General features: G+C 37.7%; 1 non-coding gene across 1 annotated transcript; it reads left to right on the forward strand.

Annotated features, from left to right (window-relative positions):
• The first annotated feature begins 13,526 nt into the window (after positions 1-13,526).
• On the forward strand, positions 13,527-13,632 carry LOC140852979 (small nucleolar RNA R71). The gene has a single exon (XR_012136056.1). It is a non-coding gene; the product is annotated as a small nucleolar RNA R71 (small nucleolar RNA).
• Positions 13,633-14,277: the final 645 nt, after the last annotated feature.

The following is a 14,277-nucleotide window of genomic DNA, read 5'->3' on the forward strand; positions in this document are numbered from 1 at the left end:
ATATCAAGTATCCATTTCACAGCTGACCAGTGAGCCTTTCCAGGCTTATCCATGTATCTTCTTACAACGCTTACTGTCTGTGAAATATCAGGTCGAGTGCAGACCATCGCGTACATGATGCTGCCAACTACGCTCGCATATGGCACTCTAGACATATATCTCTCCTCATCCTCAGTCTGAGGAGAGTCTCTGGCAGAAAGTCTAAAATGACTGGCAAAGGGGGTAGTGACAGGCTTAACTGTAGACGTACCAAATCTATCCAAGACTTTTTCAATATAACTATGCTGAGTAAGAAAAAATCTACCTGACTACCTGTCACGAATAATCTCCATCCCAAGTATCTTCTTTGTCGGTCCAAGGTCCTTCATATCAAATGCAGTACTGAGCTCGGCTTTCAGTTTCTGGATGATTGACATGTCCTTGGCTGCAATTAACATATCATCCACATATAATAACAAATAACAAAAGGACTCATTTGAAACCTGCTGGTGATACACACAACTGTCATATGGAGATCTACTATATCCATGGTTGACAATAAATCTGTCAAATTTGCGGTACCACTATCTTGGAGACTGCTTGAGACCATATAATGATCTCTTGAGTAAGCATACATGATCTTCTTTATTTGGAACCTCAAAATCAGGTGGTTGTTGCATATAGATCTGTTCCTCTAAATCACCGTGAAGAAAAGCTGTCTTAACATCTAGTTGTTCCAGCTCCAAATTTTGAGAAACAACAAAAGCAAGTAACACACGTATAGAAGAGTGTTTGACTACAGGAGAAAATACCTCCTTGTAATCAATACCCTCCCATTGATTGTATCCCTTTGCTACTAACCTGGCCTTATATCTAAAATCTTGAGGAGTGGCTCCTTCTTTCCTTTTGAAGATCCATTTGCAGCCAATTGCCTTCTCACTTTTTGGTAATTTGACTAACTCCCAAGTCTGATTCTTTTCTAAAGACTGAAGTTCTTCAACCATAGCCATGGTCCATTTATCAGCCTGTGAACTATTAATAGCCTCTTGATATGTGGTCGGCTCATCACCAATAGTGTCTGCAACACTCAGAGCATAATAGACTAACTCAGCACAAGCAGAATCCTCAAAGCCATACCTTTGAGGTGCTCTGATCTGACGCCTGAGTCTTCGAGTGGCAATACTATCAATCTGATCCTGATCTTGTAATGTCACCTCCTCCTGAGTCTGAATCTGTGCATCTGTCTGTTGTTGTTGTTCATTGTAAGTATCTTCACTTAACTGCTGCTGCTGTGATTTAACAGTCTGATCAATATCTACAACAGTCCTATCCTGCTGACCCCGATCCTGATCATCTTGAGAAGAATTAAGCTGTAGCTGCCTTGAAGTAGTGGCTGTCTCATGAAATATCACATCCCTGCTGACTAGAAATTCTTGAGATCCAGGCTCTATGCACCATAATCTATAGCCCTTTACCCCATATGCATATCCTATAAATATGCACTTTTTAGCCCGGGGGTCCAACTTTTCATCTCTTACATGTGCATAAGCTGGACACCCAAAGATTCTGAGTACTGAATAGTCTGCAGGTCTTCCTGTCCACATCTCTTCCAGAGTCTTTATGCTTAATGCTGATGCTGGAGATTGATTTATAATATAGCAAGCTGTGTGAGCGACCTCTGCCCAAAAATCTCTACTTAATCCAGAACTAGATAGCATAGATCTGACTCTCTCTAATAGTGTGCGGTTCATGCGTTCTGCCACACCATTCTGTTGAGGTGTACCCACCGTTGTTCTATGTCTAATAATATCTTCTGACTTGCAAAAGTTATCAAATTCTGTAGAATAAAATTCTAAACCATTATCAGTCCAAAAAGTTTTCACCTTCCTTTCAGTTTGCCTCTCAACCATAGACTTCCACCATTTGAATGTTTCAAATACATCATTCTTATTTTTAATGGTGTATATCCAAACTTTTCGGGAGTAATCATCAATGAAAGTAAGTATATATCTTGATCCACCCTTGAATGTAATTGGGATAGGTCCCCATAGGTCAGAATGAATATAGTCTAATATACCAGTTGTCCTATGCATGCTTGTAGTGAAGCTGACTTTGTGTTGTTTTCCAAATATGCAGTGCTCACAGAATCCAAGTGCACCAATCTTCTGACCACTCAGCAGACCACGTCTGCTCAGCTCCTGTAGACCTATGTCTGAAATGTGTCCTAGTCTCTGGTGCCATAAATGTGTCAGCTGCTCAAGAGAAGATTGTACTGCTGATGCCTGACCAACAACTGTACTGCCATCCAGGTAGTAAAGGGTGCCACTTAATTTATCTCTCAATAAAGTTAATACCCCTTTATTAATAGTTATAGATCCTCTACCCCATCTGCCCTCATATCCTGCTCTGTCAAAGGCATGTATTGAGAGAAGGTTCCTTTTTAATTTTGGAACATATCTGACATCATCCAATATCACCACGGTATTTGAATTAGATTTAATTTGTATCATTCCAATACCTTCTATATTACAGATACCATCATCTCCAAGAAGAACAGTACCACCTTCACAAGATCTAAAGGAAGAGAACCATTCCTTGTGAGGTGTCATGTGGAAGGATGCTCCAGAATCCATGATCCAAGTATCAGCATGACTAACACTGCAGGCAGCTGTAAACACTGCATCATCTGGTATACTGCTATGACTTTCTGAAGAAACTGCAATTGATGCTGTATCAGAGATTGTTCCTTTATCTTTTTGTTCCTTCTCCCTTTTAGATTGTAGAAATCTACATTCAGATTTTCAGTGGCCTGGCTTTTTGCAATAGTGATAAATACCTGATCTTTTGGACCTAGACTTTGATCTATTTTTGGATTTACTTCTATCCTGTCTCCCCTTTTTCTGTTCATCTCTACCTCTAACAGTAAGACCTTGAGCTGGAGTCTGAGCCTAATGCTGAAGCTGTACTTTTAATCTAAGTTCATCGGATAACAAGGTAGCTTCTACTTCTTCAAGACTTATTGTTTCTCTTCCATAAAGCATAGTAGTGGTAATATGCTCAAAGGACTTAGGCAAAGAGTAAATTAGAATCAAAGCTTTATCTTCTTCATCTACATCGACACCAACATTTACTAGATCAAGCAGGAGCTTATTATACTCATCCAAGTGATCCTTAAGTGAAGTTCCTTCTGTCATGCGAAATGTGTGTAATTTTCTCTTCAAATATAATCTATTAGTCAGGAATTTTGTCATATATAAACTGTCTAGTTTTTTTCATACACTTTTGGCTGTATCTAGTTCCACAACATTGCGTAGGACTTTATCACTTAAACCTGAAAGCAAGGTTCCAAGGGCTCTCTCATTAATTTCTTCTTTAGTAGCCTCATTATCTTTCGGGATTGAATCCATACCCTTAAGGGCTTTTGCAACACCTTCTTTAACCAACAAATATTTCATCCTTACCTTCCATTGTGAAAAGTCTCCCGTGCCATCAAAGACGGCCACTTCATGCCTGATAGTAGTGGAGTGAGAGACAAACATCGGATCATTAGCCATTGAAAAATTTTGTTTCTTGTCACCAGCCATCCAAGTGCTCTGATACCAATTGTTGAGATCACGCACACCGGATTGGATCGACCTAGGCTTTTGATCTAAAGTCTAATCTCTTTGAGACAATTCACCAAACATATTGCAGGCACAAATAAATAAAGACAAAGAAATCAAGATTTACGTAGTTCGGCACAAGAGGCCTACATCCACGGGGAGGAGGAGCAATCCACTATAAATCCATCCCAAAAAATAGGTACAATATGAGGTATAAAATATCCTTAACCGAAGCCAACAAGAAGGTAACAGAGTATCGAAAAGAAGGCAACAAAGATCCAATCGGATCTACCAATCTCAGCCCACTATAAATCCATCCCGAAAAATAGGTACAATATGAGGTATAAAATACCCTTAATCGACGCCAACAAGAAGGCAACAGAGTATCGAAAAGAAGGCAACAAAGATCCAATCGGATCTACCAATCTCAGCCTCGGCAATAGATCAAGGTAAGATAATACCTGAGGTGAAGATACCTTTCTCAATCCTCGGCAAAAAATCAAGATGAATACCTCCTTACCAACCGAAGAAGCGTTCGATCATCAGCACAGGGCATCCGTGAAATCGAGAAGGAAGAAAACAGGTAGAACACCAACAGAACACCAGCAGGAGAAGGCCAGGAAGAACACCAGCGGAAGAAAGCCAGGAAGAACACCAGCGGGAGAACACCAGCCCACACAAGAACACCAGGAACCACCACCGCGCACTCGCACACTCCAAAGAAGGATGCCGCGGCCTCCTTTTAAAGAAAAAACAAACTCCTCAAAATAAAGGTTCACCCGAATAAGAATTCTAAACTGTCACGGGAGATAAACAAGGAAAGAGTATATATTTAAAACCATTTTGCAGAAAATTCTTGATCTCTTTATAATTTTGGAGCAATATATAACATATACCAATACAATAGACCATACCAAAACTGTTATTAATTATTATGCAGTCATTATTTACCTCAAAAAGCGGCCTTCAAATATTAATATTATAATCATTATTATAATAGTGTTGCTAAAATAATTTAAATTTTGAAACAGACTATACTTTTATGTTATGATGAACTACTGTGATATATCCTATGATGGACCATTCATCATGGCGTTAATAATCTTATGGCAGCCCGATATGTATCTTCGATAGAAGGTGATGGAGCGACTGTTCAACCTTTGCCACCTGATCTATTATGACCGTGCTAGAGAAACTTAGAGTCTTCCTTTTGCTAGACCACAAGAAGCCAGCCATCTCGTTGCTCCACTTTCTCCTCCACTCAGTGAGATCCATTATCTCAGCAAACTATGGAACATATGGACCATTATTCCCTAACGGTCAGAGCATGTCTCCATGACCTTGCTCCTTGGCAGCAGTGCACATTCTCAAAGATGACAGATACCCACCTTCATCTATAAAATCCAACTCTCTGAGATCCTCCAGGTAATTAGCTAGGTGAATACTTATTTTGTATGTCTTCTCCCTAAGATTGGTTTTATACAAACTGGAACCTATCTCCTCCATAAAGCTCTGAGCAGTTCTGACTCCATCTCTGAACTCCACTTTCCACATGGCATCTTCTGAGCTCCCACTCTCTATTCTCTTACTCCAGTATTCCTTACTATATACTCAGCTTCACTATTAGATTCTTAGAGAAAGTTTAGATCTCTTTTGTTTGCTGTCAAGAGAGACCGACTTCGGTATCGGAGGGTCTATCATCGGGGAAAGGACTTTTCCATTTTTGATGGTTTTGCAGAATTTGATCCAGAGGTCTTATTGTTGGGAATAGTGTCCCAAAGCCAATCGTCAGTCTGTTGACGGTTGTGCTCATTTTTGTATATGTACATGAATTATGAATTAATAAAAATTATTTTGATATTTTTCATCATAAAATATTTCATCTTCTAATGAACTCCTATGTTGTGGTGAAGTCCTTAGGACTATTTAGACTCGACAAAGGAGGATTTGTCGTTTAGTCCTTAAATCTGTGCGCGATCAAATGATACGTTGTTACCACGGATGACAATGTTTATCAAGTATAGGTCGTTGTGTGCCATATAGGTTGGTTGTCCTCTTAACCAGTGAGTGTGGAGACACTGGTATGACATACAGGTGAGATGTAAGGGTATATCTGCACTGAACGTGACCGACTCCGGAGCTATTTCTGCTATCAAGATTTGCTCCGATGGAATATGGGTATAAATATCCCTCCGACCTGAGACCACCACGATGACTTGCAAGCAACTCACTGCACTTAGGCACTGGACTACCTGAATTTTTAATTTAGTGACGGAAGGCTGCTGGGTGTAGTCAAGTACTTGACTTGTCGGTGCGTGTGTCAAGATGGGATTGACCACTCCAGTTTAGGTACTGTGTACAGTCGTGTTTCAATTTAGCAAAATCTTGACCAGGGTAGTCTTTGTGAGGAGTCACAGGACTGTTTGAGTTGAGCACGATTCGGATGATCTAATCAGGGTTGACAGTTTAACCCTGAGTCGTCCTAAACATAGAGGTCAAAAGGATGAATTATACAGTAACCATATTCACATAGGTTTCGAGTGTTGCGATTGTGACTATTCAACCTATCCGGTCATTAGATACCATTGCTAGATGGTCACTTCGATTAGTACAGGAATTGGTTCCTGTGCTACCAGCTTAGGTTCGAACCTATGGGGTCACACACATTAGAGGTTCCTATCTGATCTGATGGCTGATGAAGAGTCCTAATACTCGTGGACTATGAGTCCTACATGTCTGAGACTCTGTGATCGAGAATCAAAATTCTCTGATCATGAGTCCCACACATTTTGGGTACCGGGGTCAAGAGTCCCACTAGTTTGGGACTCTTCGATCAGGGTTACATATCGATGAATTCTGATATCCGATTACCCATCGGATTTGGACTCAATATTTATGAGAGATTTAATTAGTGATTTGATTGCTAATTAACTCAATTTGATTGAGTAATTATTTTTGAATCAAGTCCAATTGAATTGGATTTAGTTGGGTTTGACCCGATTAGGTTAAGAGTTGACCTAATCGTCGAGATGGTTTGGTCCCTGATTTGATCAGGGGTTGGGCTTAATCAATTCTTAATTTGATTAGGATTTTATTGAGCCTAATTAAGCCTAATTAAGTTGGGTTTAAATTAGTCTAATTGGGCCTAACTTATTTGGTTCAATTAGGTTGGTTTAAATAATGAAACCACCTTGACCCATTCTCCCTGCGCCACCTCACTTCCACTGCACCCATTTGAATTCACGAGAAGGAAGTTCTCATGAATTTTTTCTCATGCAAAGCCCTCCTCACGCCCTACTTTAATGCACCAAATGAGTGGATAAGGATGATTGGTTGGCCATTCAAATTCAAAACAAAGTTTGAATTTGAATGAGCAACCAATCTTAGCGCCTTGACCTTATCCTCTTTTAGCGCTCCATTTATTACACGAGAAAATATTTCTCATGAAATCACTCACACACAAATTAAGCCACACCCTCCTCTTCTCACGCCCTTAGTGGATAGGGATAAATTGATTTCCATTTGAATTCAAAATTTGATTTGAATTCAAATGTGCAATTACTCATCTTTATCCTCTCACGTGGATAAGACGTTTGACATTGTTTTAAAAGGAGGAGAAGAGTGAGGCGTGTGCAAGAAAAATTTTGAAGAGAAAATCTGGGCGTGAGAAATCTTTGTGTGCAAGGTGAAGGTCTATATCCTTCCGAGAGAAAAAGAAAGAAAAGAAAGAAAAAGTGTGCGCATGGTTTTAGTGAGTTCTTCAGGGTTTCAGCCTGGAGTTCGGGAAGTGAAAAGGTGAGCTACGAGTGTCGTGAGCCCACCAAATTTTAAAGAGATCTTCAACATCCTCTCAAGCATGTTTGCTGATGATCCAGAGTATCCAAAGAATCGACAAACATCGATCGAAGGAGTTCGATCAGCATCGGCCGTCGAAAGGGCTCTACAACGAGCTAGCACTCGTGAGGAGTCGATCAGACCGAAAGCTTCGTGTGGACGATCCGTAGAGGTTAGACACACTGTGTGGCTGCATCATGATGATCAGACTCTCCCGACGGTGATCAGATTACGGCGATCTACTATCCGCACAAAGGTATTGTGTTCTGAACACATTACAGTAAAGTGTTTACTGTTCAAATTTGAATTTTAAATTTAAATGCATGTATGCTATATATCATATTTAGATTCTAGTATAGGATAAATTTTTATTAATTAATTAGATTAATTAATAATTTTCACTGTAAAATAATAATTTTGAAAAAATTTTAAAATTATCATTTTACCCCTGCACTGAATTTTTTCCACAAATGGTATCAGAGCGGGTTCTTAGATATGATATATATATTTGCATGCATAGATTAAGTTGTAATCTAAAAGTTTAAATTTAAAATTTAAAATTTAAAATTTAAATTCTAAAAGTTGTTCGAAATTCAAAATTCAAAAATTTGAAATTTAAAATTTGAAATTTGAAATTCAAAATTCAAAAATTTGAAATTCAAAATTTGAAATTTGGTTGAAATTTCAAATTTAAAATTTAAAATTCAAAATTTAAAATTCAAAAATTTAAAATTTAAAATTTATTTGAAATTTGAAATTCAAAATTTAAAATTTAAAATTTAAATTTTGAAATTGGTATATTTAGATATACTTGATCCAAGTAGCAAGTAATCGAATTGGGTTGGTTGCCATGGCCGTCCGGTCATAGGAGAAAAGTAGGGTTTAAAGGCTCTCTCTTCCCATTCGATGGGGTCTCCTATGGCGGTAGGGGTACCGATGCGATTATATCCCATGCAGATGAAGCAGCGAAAGAAATATTCATGATTTATTTTGATTGAGTTATTTTCTGTTATGTAATTAGCCATAGGATTGCTATTTATGAAATGTGCTGATATATTTGTATAATAAGTCAACATATTTGGTGAACAGAAAATAAAACCTTTCAAATTTGAAAATTATTTTCGAAATGCCAAACCCTGACCCATCAGTCCAAATACTTAATTAAAAGAATTAAGTATTGTCTAGTAGGTCTAGAATTATGAATTAAGACCTAAGACAATTGCATAAACTTATGGATCAATGGGTTAGATGGATTAGGTCCATAATTGGATTAGACCTAAGGTTAGCTTAAAGAAATGGACTAAATTAGAGTAATTGGTCAAATCTAATCAAAAGTTGAATTAGATTAGGTCAAGGATACTCTAGACTCAACTCCAATAGTTGTAGTTGAATGGGTCCATGTCTTTAACTAGACCAAGATGGACTTAATTCATGGTTATGCGGTGGAATCCTATTTACTAAGTTGATCAAATTAAAACTAATGAATCGGTTGGTGTCTAAGGTAAGTTTGGCAGTTTGACCAGTGATTTTTAAGCGGGAGCTACTCGCAGTGATTCGATCTCTGACGAGTTAATAGCTTATCCCCACCACTGATCTCATTTACCTGGCCAACCTGGTGAATTAGGTTTTGATTAGATCACTTGGTGATTAGGGCTCACCCATGTCATTAGGTAAATCAATTTGACTAATTTAGGTACTCCTAATGCCAGCTTTAAGTAAATCCTTTTTAATCTGACTTAGTGAAGTCAGTGGGAGGATTGAAATTGGCTGGATATTTTCTTCTCATCTATTCTTTAATAAAATTCTCAAAAAAAAAATTATTAGGTCCTAAAAATGATTCAGTTATATTGATAACTAAGTCATAGCCTCCTGATGCATAGTCGTTGATAGCACCAAAAATAACTCTACTCACTACGTAGGTAGGATGAGTCGAGATCGTATCCTCAGGGACCTTGGGCTAAGTTGAGATTGCAAGATAAAAGAAAGAAGCGTTGTTTTTGATTTAGAAAATAAATTATCTTAAAATTGAGGTAATTAGAGAATAAAGAACTTGGGAGTTTTGAATTAATTTGCACTAGCAGAGTTGTATCTCTTTTTTTAACTAAATAGATGTGATTAATCTTAGAAAAAATACCTATCTTTTTTCGGCACGCTCCGTACCCGTAGATCATGGTGCGTCTCCAAAAAGTACTAGGTAAACAACTCTTCTTTCCTCGGCACGCCCCGTATCCGTAGATCACGGCGTGTCTCCAGAAAGTAAAAATTGTTCCTAATATTAATCTAACAAGAAAATATAAATAAAAGCATATGAAAGGAAGCAAATAAAGAACTCATGATAATTTAAATAAAAAGCATAATCTTTATTGCATATAAAGAAATACAGGAAAGTTTAGAACAATAAACCATCTCTGTGTCGTTACAAAATTTCTTCTCCACTCCCGAGACTGCCAGCCTAGCTGCTCATGAAGTAGTCCCTTTCTATTCCTCTATGCAAGGCTCTAGAAGAATTTTTGGGCTCCCCCTCTAATGGGAGTACAAAAGCTTTTTTATAGATATTAGGGGAGAGGAGTTTTACATGATTTTCCGATGTGGGACTAAAAAAAAATATAAATTTTTTCACTTGAGATATTTCCAAATAAAAATTTTTTCTTTTAATTTGCTCGCCACTGTGTCTGCATCCGTCCCGCTCGCATCCGTCCCGCCCGCATCCACGCTCACCCGCGCGCCCACGAGCTCATGCCGCGTCCTGCCTCACGCGTCCCACGTTCACGCGCGCCCACGAGCTCATGCTGCCCACATTCACTTGCGCCCAGGAAAATTTAACGTGAACCAATCTTTTTACATACCAAAAAGAAACTTTTGTTTCTTTACAATGACATTTATATCCTTTTAGATTCCTTGCATAGTATCTTTATTTTCTATAATACCGGATGCGTCTTTCTTTTATTTTAATTTTATTTTAAGTCCAAATTTTTTCAAACTTGAGTCTTTTTGATCTATGAATCGGACTCTTTGTATCGACGATCATCTTTCCTGTAAAACATAAAAAGAAGCATCAAATTCTTAATAAATAAAATAAATTAAATATGATTTTCTGCTTTAAATGACTTAAATTAAGTGTTTATCACACCCTTCAACTTGAATTTTACTCATCCTCGAGTAAAATAGATATATCAGCATTGTGTACCGACTCGATTTTGAATCAAAAATTAGGTTAGGCATCCCAAAAGGTAGATGATACTTGGTCAGACCATTAAAGAGATATTTCATTGGATTATCAATTTGACCCAATTAATGGTTGAGTATTAACTAAAGAAATTTTAGAGCTTTTCTTTCACCAACTCCCCACTTTACTCTTTAAATCCTCTAACTTAATGGGAAAGAGATTTATTATCTTCTTGCAATTTAGTCTCCTTAATATATATATTATTATTATTATTATTATTACTTTTTTTTTTATTATATAACATTGCCTATCTTTTTACGCGAACCACAACGCTTACTTAGGCGAAAGGGCCCGGTTACTCAGTAGAAAACCAATGTTTTTTTTTTTTTTTTTAAGAAAAATTTTTTTTTTGCATACCTCGATCTTTCCACCCAATTTCTCATGAAGCAGATTCTTTATTGAGATCAGTAAGAAGAGGGTTTGTAGAATCACTCCTAAAATTTGATCTAATTTGAACCCTACCATTCATTGGGTTTTCTTAATAATTTATTCCTCAGTATCTCTAAAATTATCTTGACCGTTAATCATTCATTTATTAGGATGCCTAATAAAATTTGAATCCACAAAACTAATTATTTCTGACCATACTCGAGGATTTGATTAATTTCCTCCCCTCCCAACTTAATCTACATTGTCCTCAATGAAGTAAGAAAGCAAAGAAAATAAAAGGAGAGAGTGCACCTGGGATAATTTTACTTCGGAAGTTGAAGATAGCTTCATTGATTAATAAGCTCTTGTTCTAAATTCCTACAGCTGCGGTAAAGTAAAAAAAATATGAAATTATTGGGTTACCTCCCAACAAGCGCTAAGTTTTATGTCTTCAGCCAGATGTCAAGTTTATTAACAGACTCTTCCATACAGAGTGGTCCTTTATTCTTTAAAAAAAATGATGATCAGTTAAAACAAGATAGAAGAAATTTGGGTTGCCTCCCAAAAAGCGCTAAATTTTACGTCTTCAGCCAGACGTCATATGTAATAAAACCAACAAAAGATGGGCAATGGCTCATACTTGATTGTCCATGGAGGAGTGGTTTTATCATGTGGTGTATCCAACAATATGTTAACTTCTTTCATATATCCCTTAAAGTCATACACTCCAAAGTGAGCCAAGCAAGATCTAAGGGGTCAGGTGCTAGAATTGTGGGTGTTGCATCTTCTATAATATCTTCTAGTGTATCTACTTTGAAGCAACTATCCATTGATGGTCCTTGGGAAGCACCAAACACATTCAGTCTCAGTTTCTTATTCCCAAACGATACGTCCATGACTCCTGTCCTACAATTGATGCATGCATTCGCCGTAGCTAGGAAAGATCGTCCTAAGATAATGGAAATTTGTCTGGGGTTGCCACTTAATTCCATATCGAGAACCAAAAAATCAACTGGAAAGTAAAACTCATCTACCTTGACCAAGACATCCTCAAGCATTCCACGTGGTTCCTTAATTGATCTGTCGGCTAACTATAATGTGACTGATGTGGGTTTCAGTTCTCCGAATCCAAAAAGTTCATACACCGAACTAGGTAAAAGATTCACACTTGCTCCTAAATCTAGAAGAGCTTTTTCAATGTGATAATCTCCTATAACACAGAAAATGATGGAGGCTCCTGGGTCCTTAAGCTTTGGAGGAGTGGCATGCTGGAAAACAGAACTAGCCTGTTCAGTGAGACGTATTTTTTTTGAAATTTGTGATCTAGATTTTCGTTTTTGGGTGCACAAATCCTTCAAAAATTTGGCATAAGCAGGGACCTGTTTGATTGCATTTGGAAGGGAAAGATTAATTTGGACTTGCTTAAACAATTCCAACATCTCATCAAGTTTTCCTCCCTTCTTATTTGCAGGAATAGGGGCTTTCAGGCATCCAAAAATGGGGCTTTAGGCAAGTAAGATGATTCCGGTGCAGTTGGTTCCTTCTCTATTTTTAGGTCCTCCTTGTTCTTGGGTGATTTGGATTCGGTTGAGGTTTAGGGTCAGTCTCATTGGTTTTACTAGTGTGTTCAATGACCTTCCCACTTCTCAGAGTCATGATTGATTTGGCATGTTCAGAAAAAGCTTCTGGGGTATTAGAACTCTCAATCACAAATTGTCCTCTTGGGTTGCTCTCGGGTTGGCTAGGTAATTTTCCTCCTTCCCTCCTACTGAATGCAGTTGCTAGTTGACCTATTTGGATCTCTAGCTTAGCAATGGATTGTGTGTGGGAGTTAAGGGTCTGAGTGTTGACTTCTAATCGTTCTAGTGCTTTCAGGACTTTTTCCTCAAAAGCTGAGCTGTGACCAGTAGTAGACGGTTGAGAAATATTTTAAAATTGATGGTATGGTCCATGCTTATATGTTGGGTCTTGATATTGAGATCGAGGTGTGGCAGGACCAACCACTGGTTGTGGTCTCCAGAAAAAATTTGGATGGTTTCTCCAGCCGGGATTATAAGTGTTCGAATATGGATCGTTTCCTGATCTGCGAGCTTGTTGGACTTGCTGAACCTGCTCGTGCACAAACTCAGAAAATTGAGGTACGGCTGGGCATTCACTAACAAAATGGTTCGGACTTGCACACAATGCACAAACTTCTTGGATTGGATTAGGTGGAATCGGGGATTGTCCGGTATTTAGAAGACGATCTAATTTTTGGGACAATTCATCTACCTTTGGATGGATATCTATGGCATTTCCTACTTCATATATTCTACCTCTTTTTGGGTTTAACATGGATTTATCTCTAATAGAGGCAGACATATGATGTAATGAATTTTCACTTAAAATTTCAAACAGTTACCATGCCTCATCCTCACTTTTCAGCATAAATGTCCCACCGCATGATGCATCGACCATTTGTCGATGTCTTTCAGAGAGCCCATCATAAAAATATTGGATTAACTGCCACTTGGGTACAGCATGGTGGGGATATTTTCTAATAAGGTCATTTAATCTCTCCCATGTTTCATGAAACATTTCTCCATCTAATTGGGAAAAACTAGTTATGGCTTTCCTTATTTGATTAGTTTTTCCTATGAAAAAATATTTCTTGAGAAACTCTCCTTGCAGCTGGTCCCAGGTTGATATAGTCATGGAATCCAAAGTATGTAGCCAGTATTTGGCTTTGTCCTTAAGTGAAAAAGAGAATAATTTCAACCTAAGAGCATCATCGGAGAAGTTGTGAATTTTGACAGTTGAGCATATCTCAAAAAATTCTTCAAGATGTTTATAAGGATCCTCATTACTAAGTCCATAAAATGAAGGTAACATTTGGATTATACTGGACTTAATTTCATATTGAGTGGCCTCCACAGGGGGCACTTGAATACAAGGAGAGTAGGTATATGTGGAAGGAGTAAAGTACTCCTTCAATTGCTTGGGTGGATCATTCTCCTGATTTCGGTCCATATTTTTACGTCTGTTGGCTCTAAAGGTTCTTTCTATTTCTGGATCAAAAAGTTAGATTTTTGATCGTAACGATCTACGGCCAAGTATACACCTTACAATTATACTGTAGAGCAAACACAGAAAAAATTTTCTTTTTATAATATATATTTTTATAATAAAGTGAGAAAAGGATGAAGAAAATCTAAAGAGAAGAACCTAAGAATCTTAAATCTATGAAAAGGGAGAAATTAGTTAATATTTAGATGTTAATTGCAATCA

Source organism: Elaeis guineensis, chromosome 12 (genome assembly GCF_000442705.2).
Source record: "Elaeis guineensis isolate ETL-2024a chromosome 12, EG11, whole genome shotgun sequence".
In the NCBI taxonomy this organism is placed as follows: domain Eukaryota; kingdom Viridiplantae; phylum Streptophyta; class Magnoliopsida; order Arecales; family Arecaceae; genus Elaeis; species Elaeis guineensis.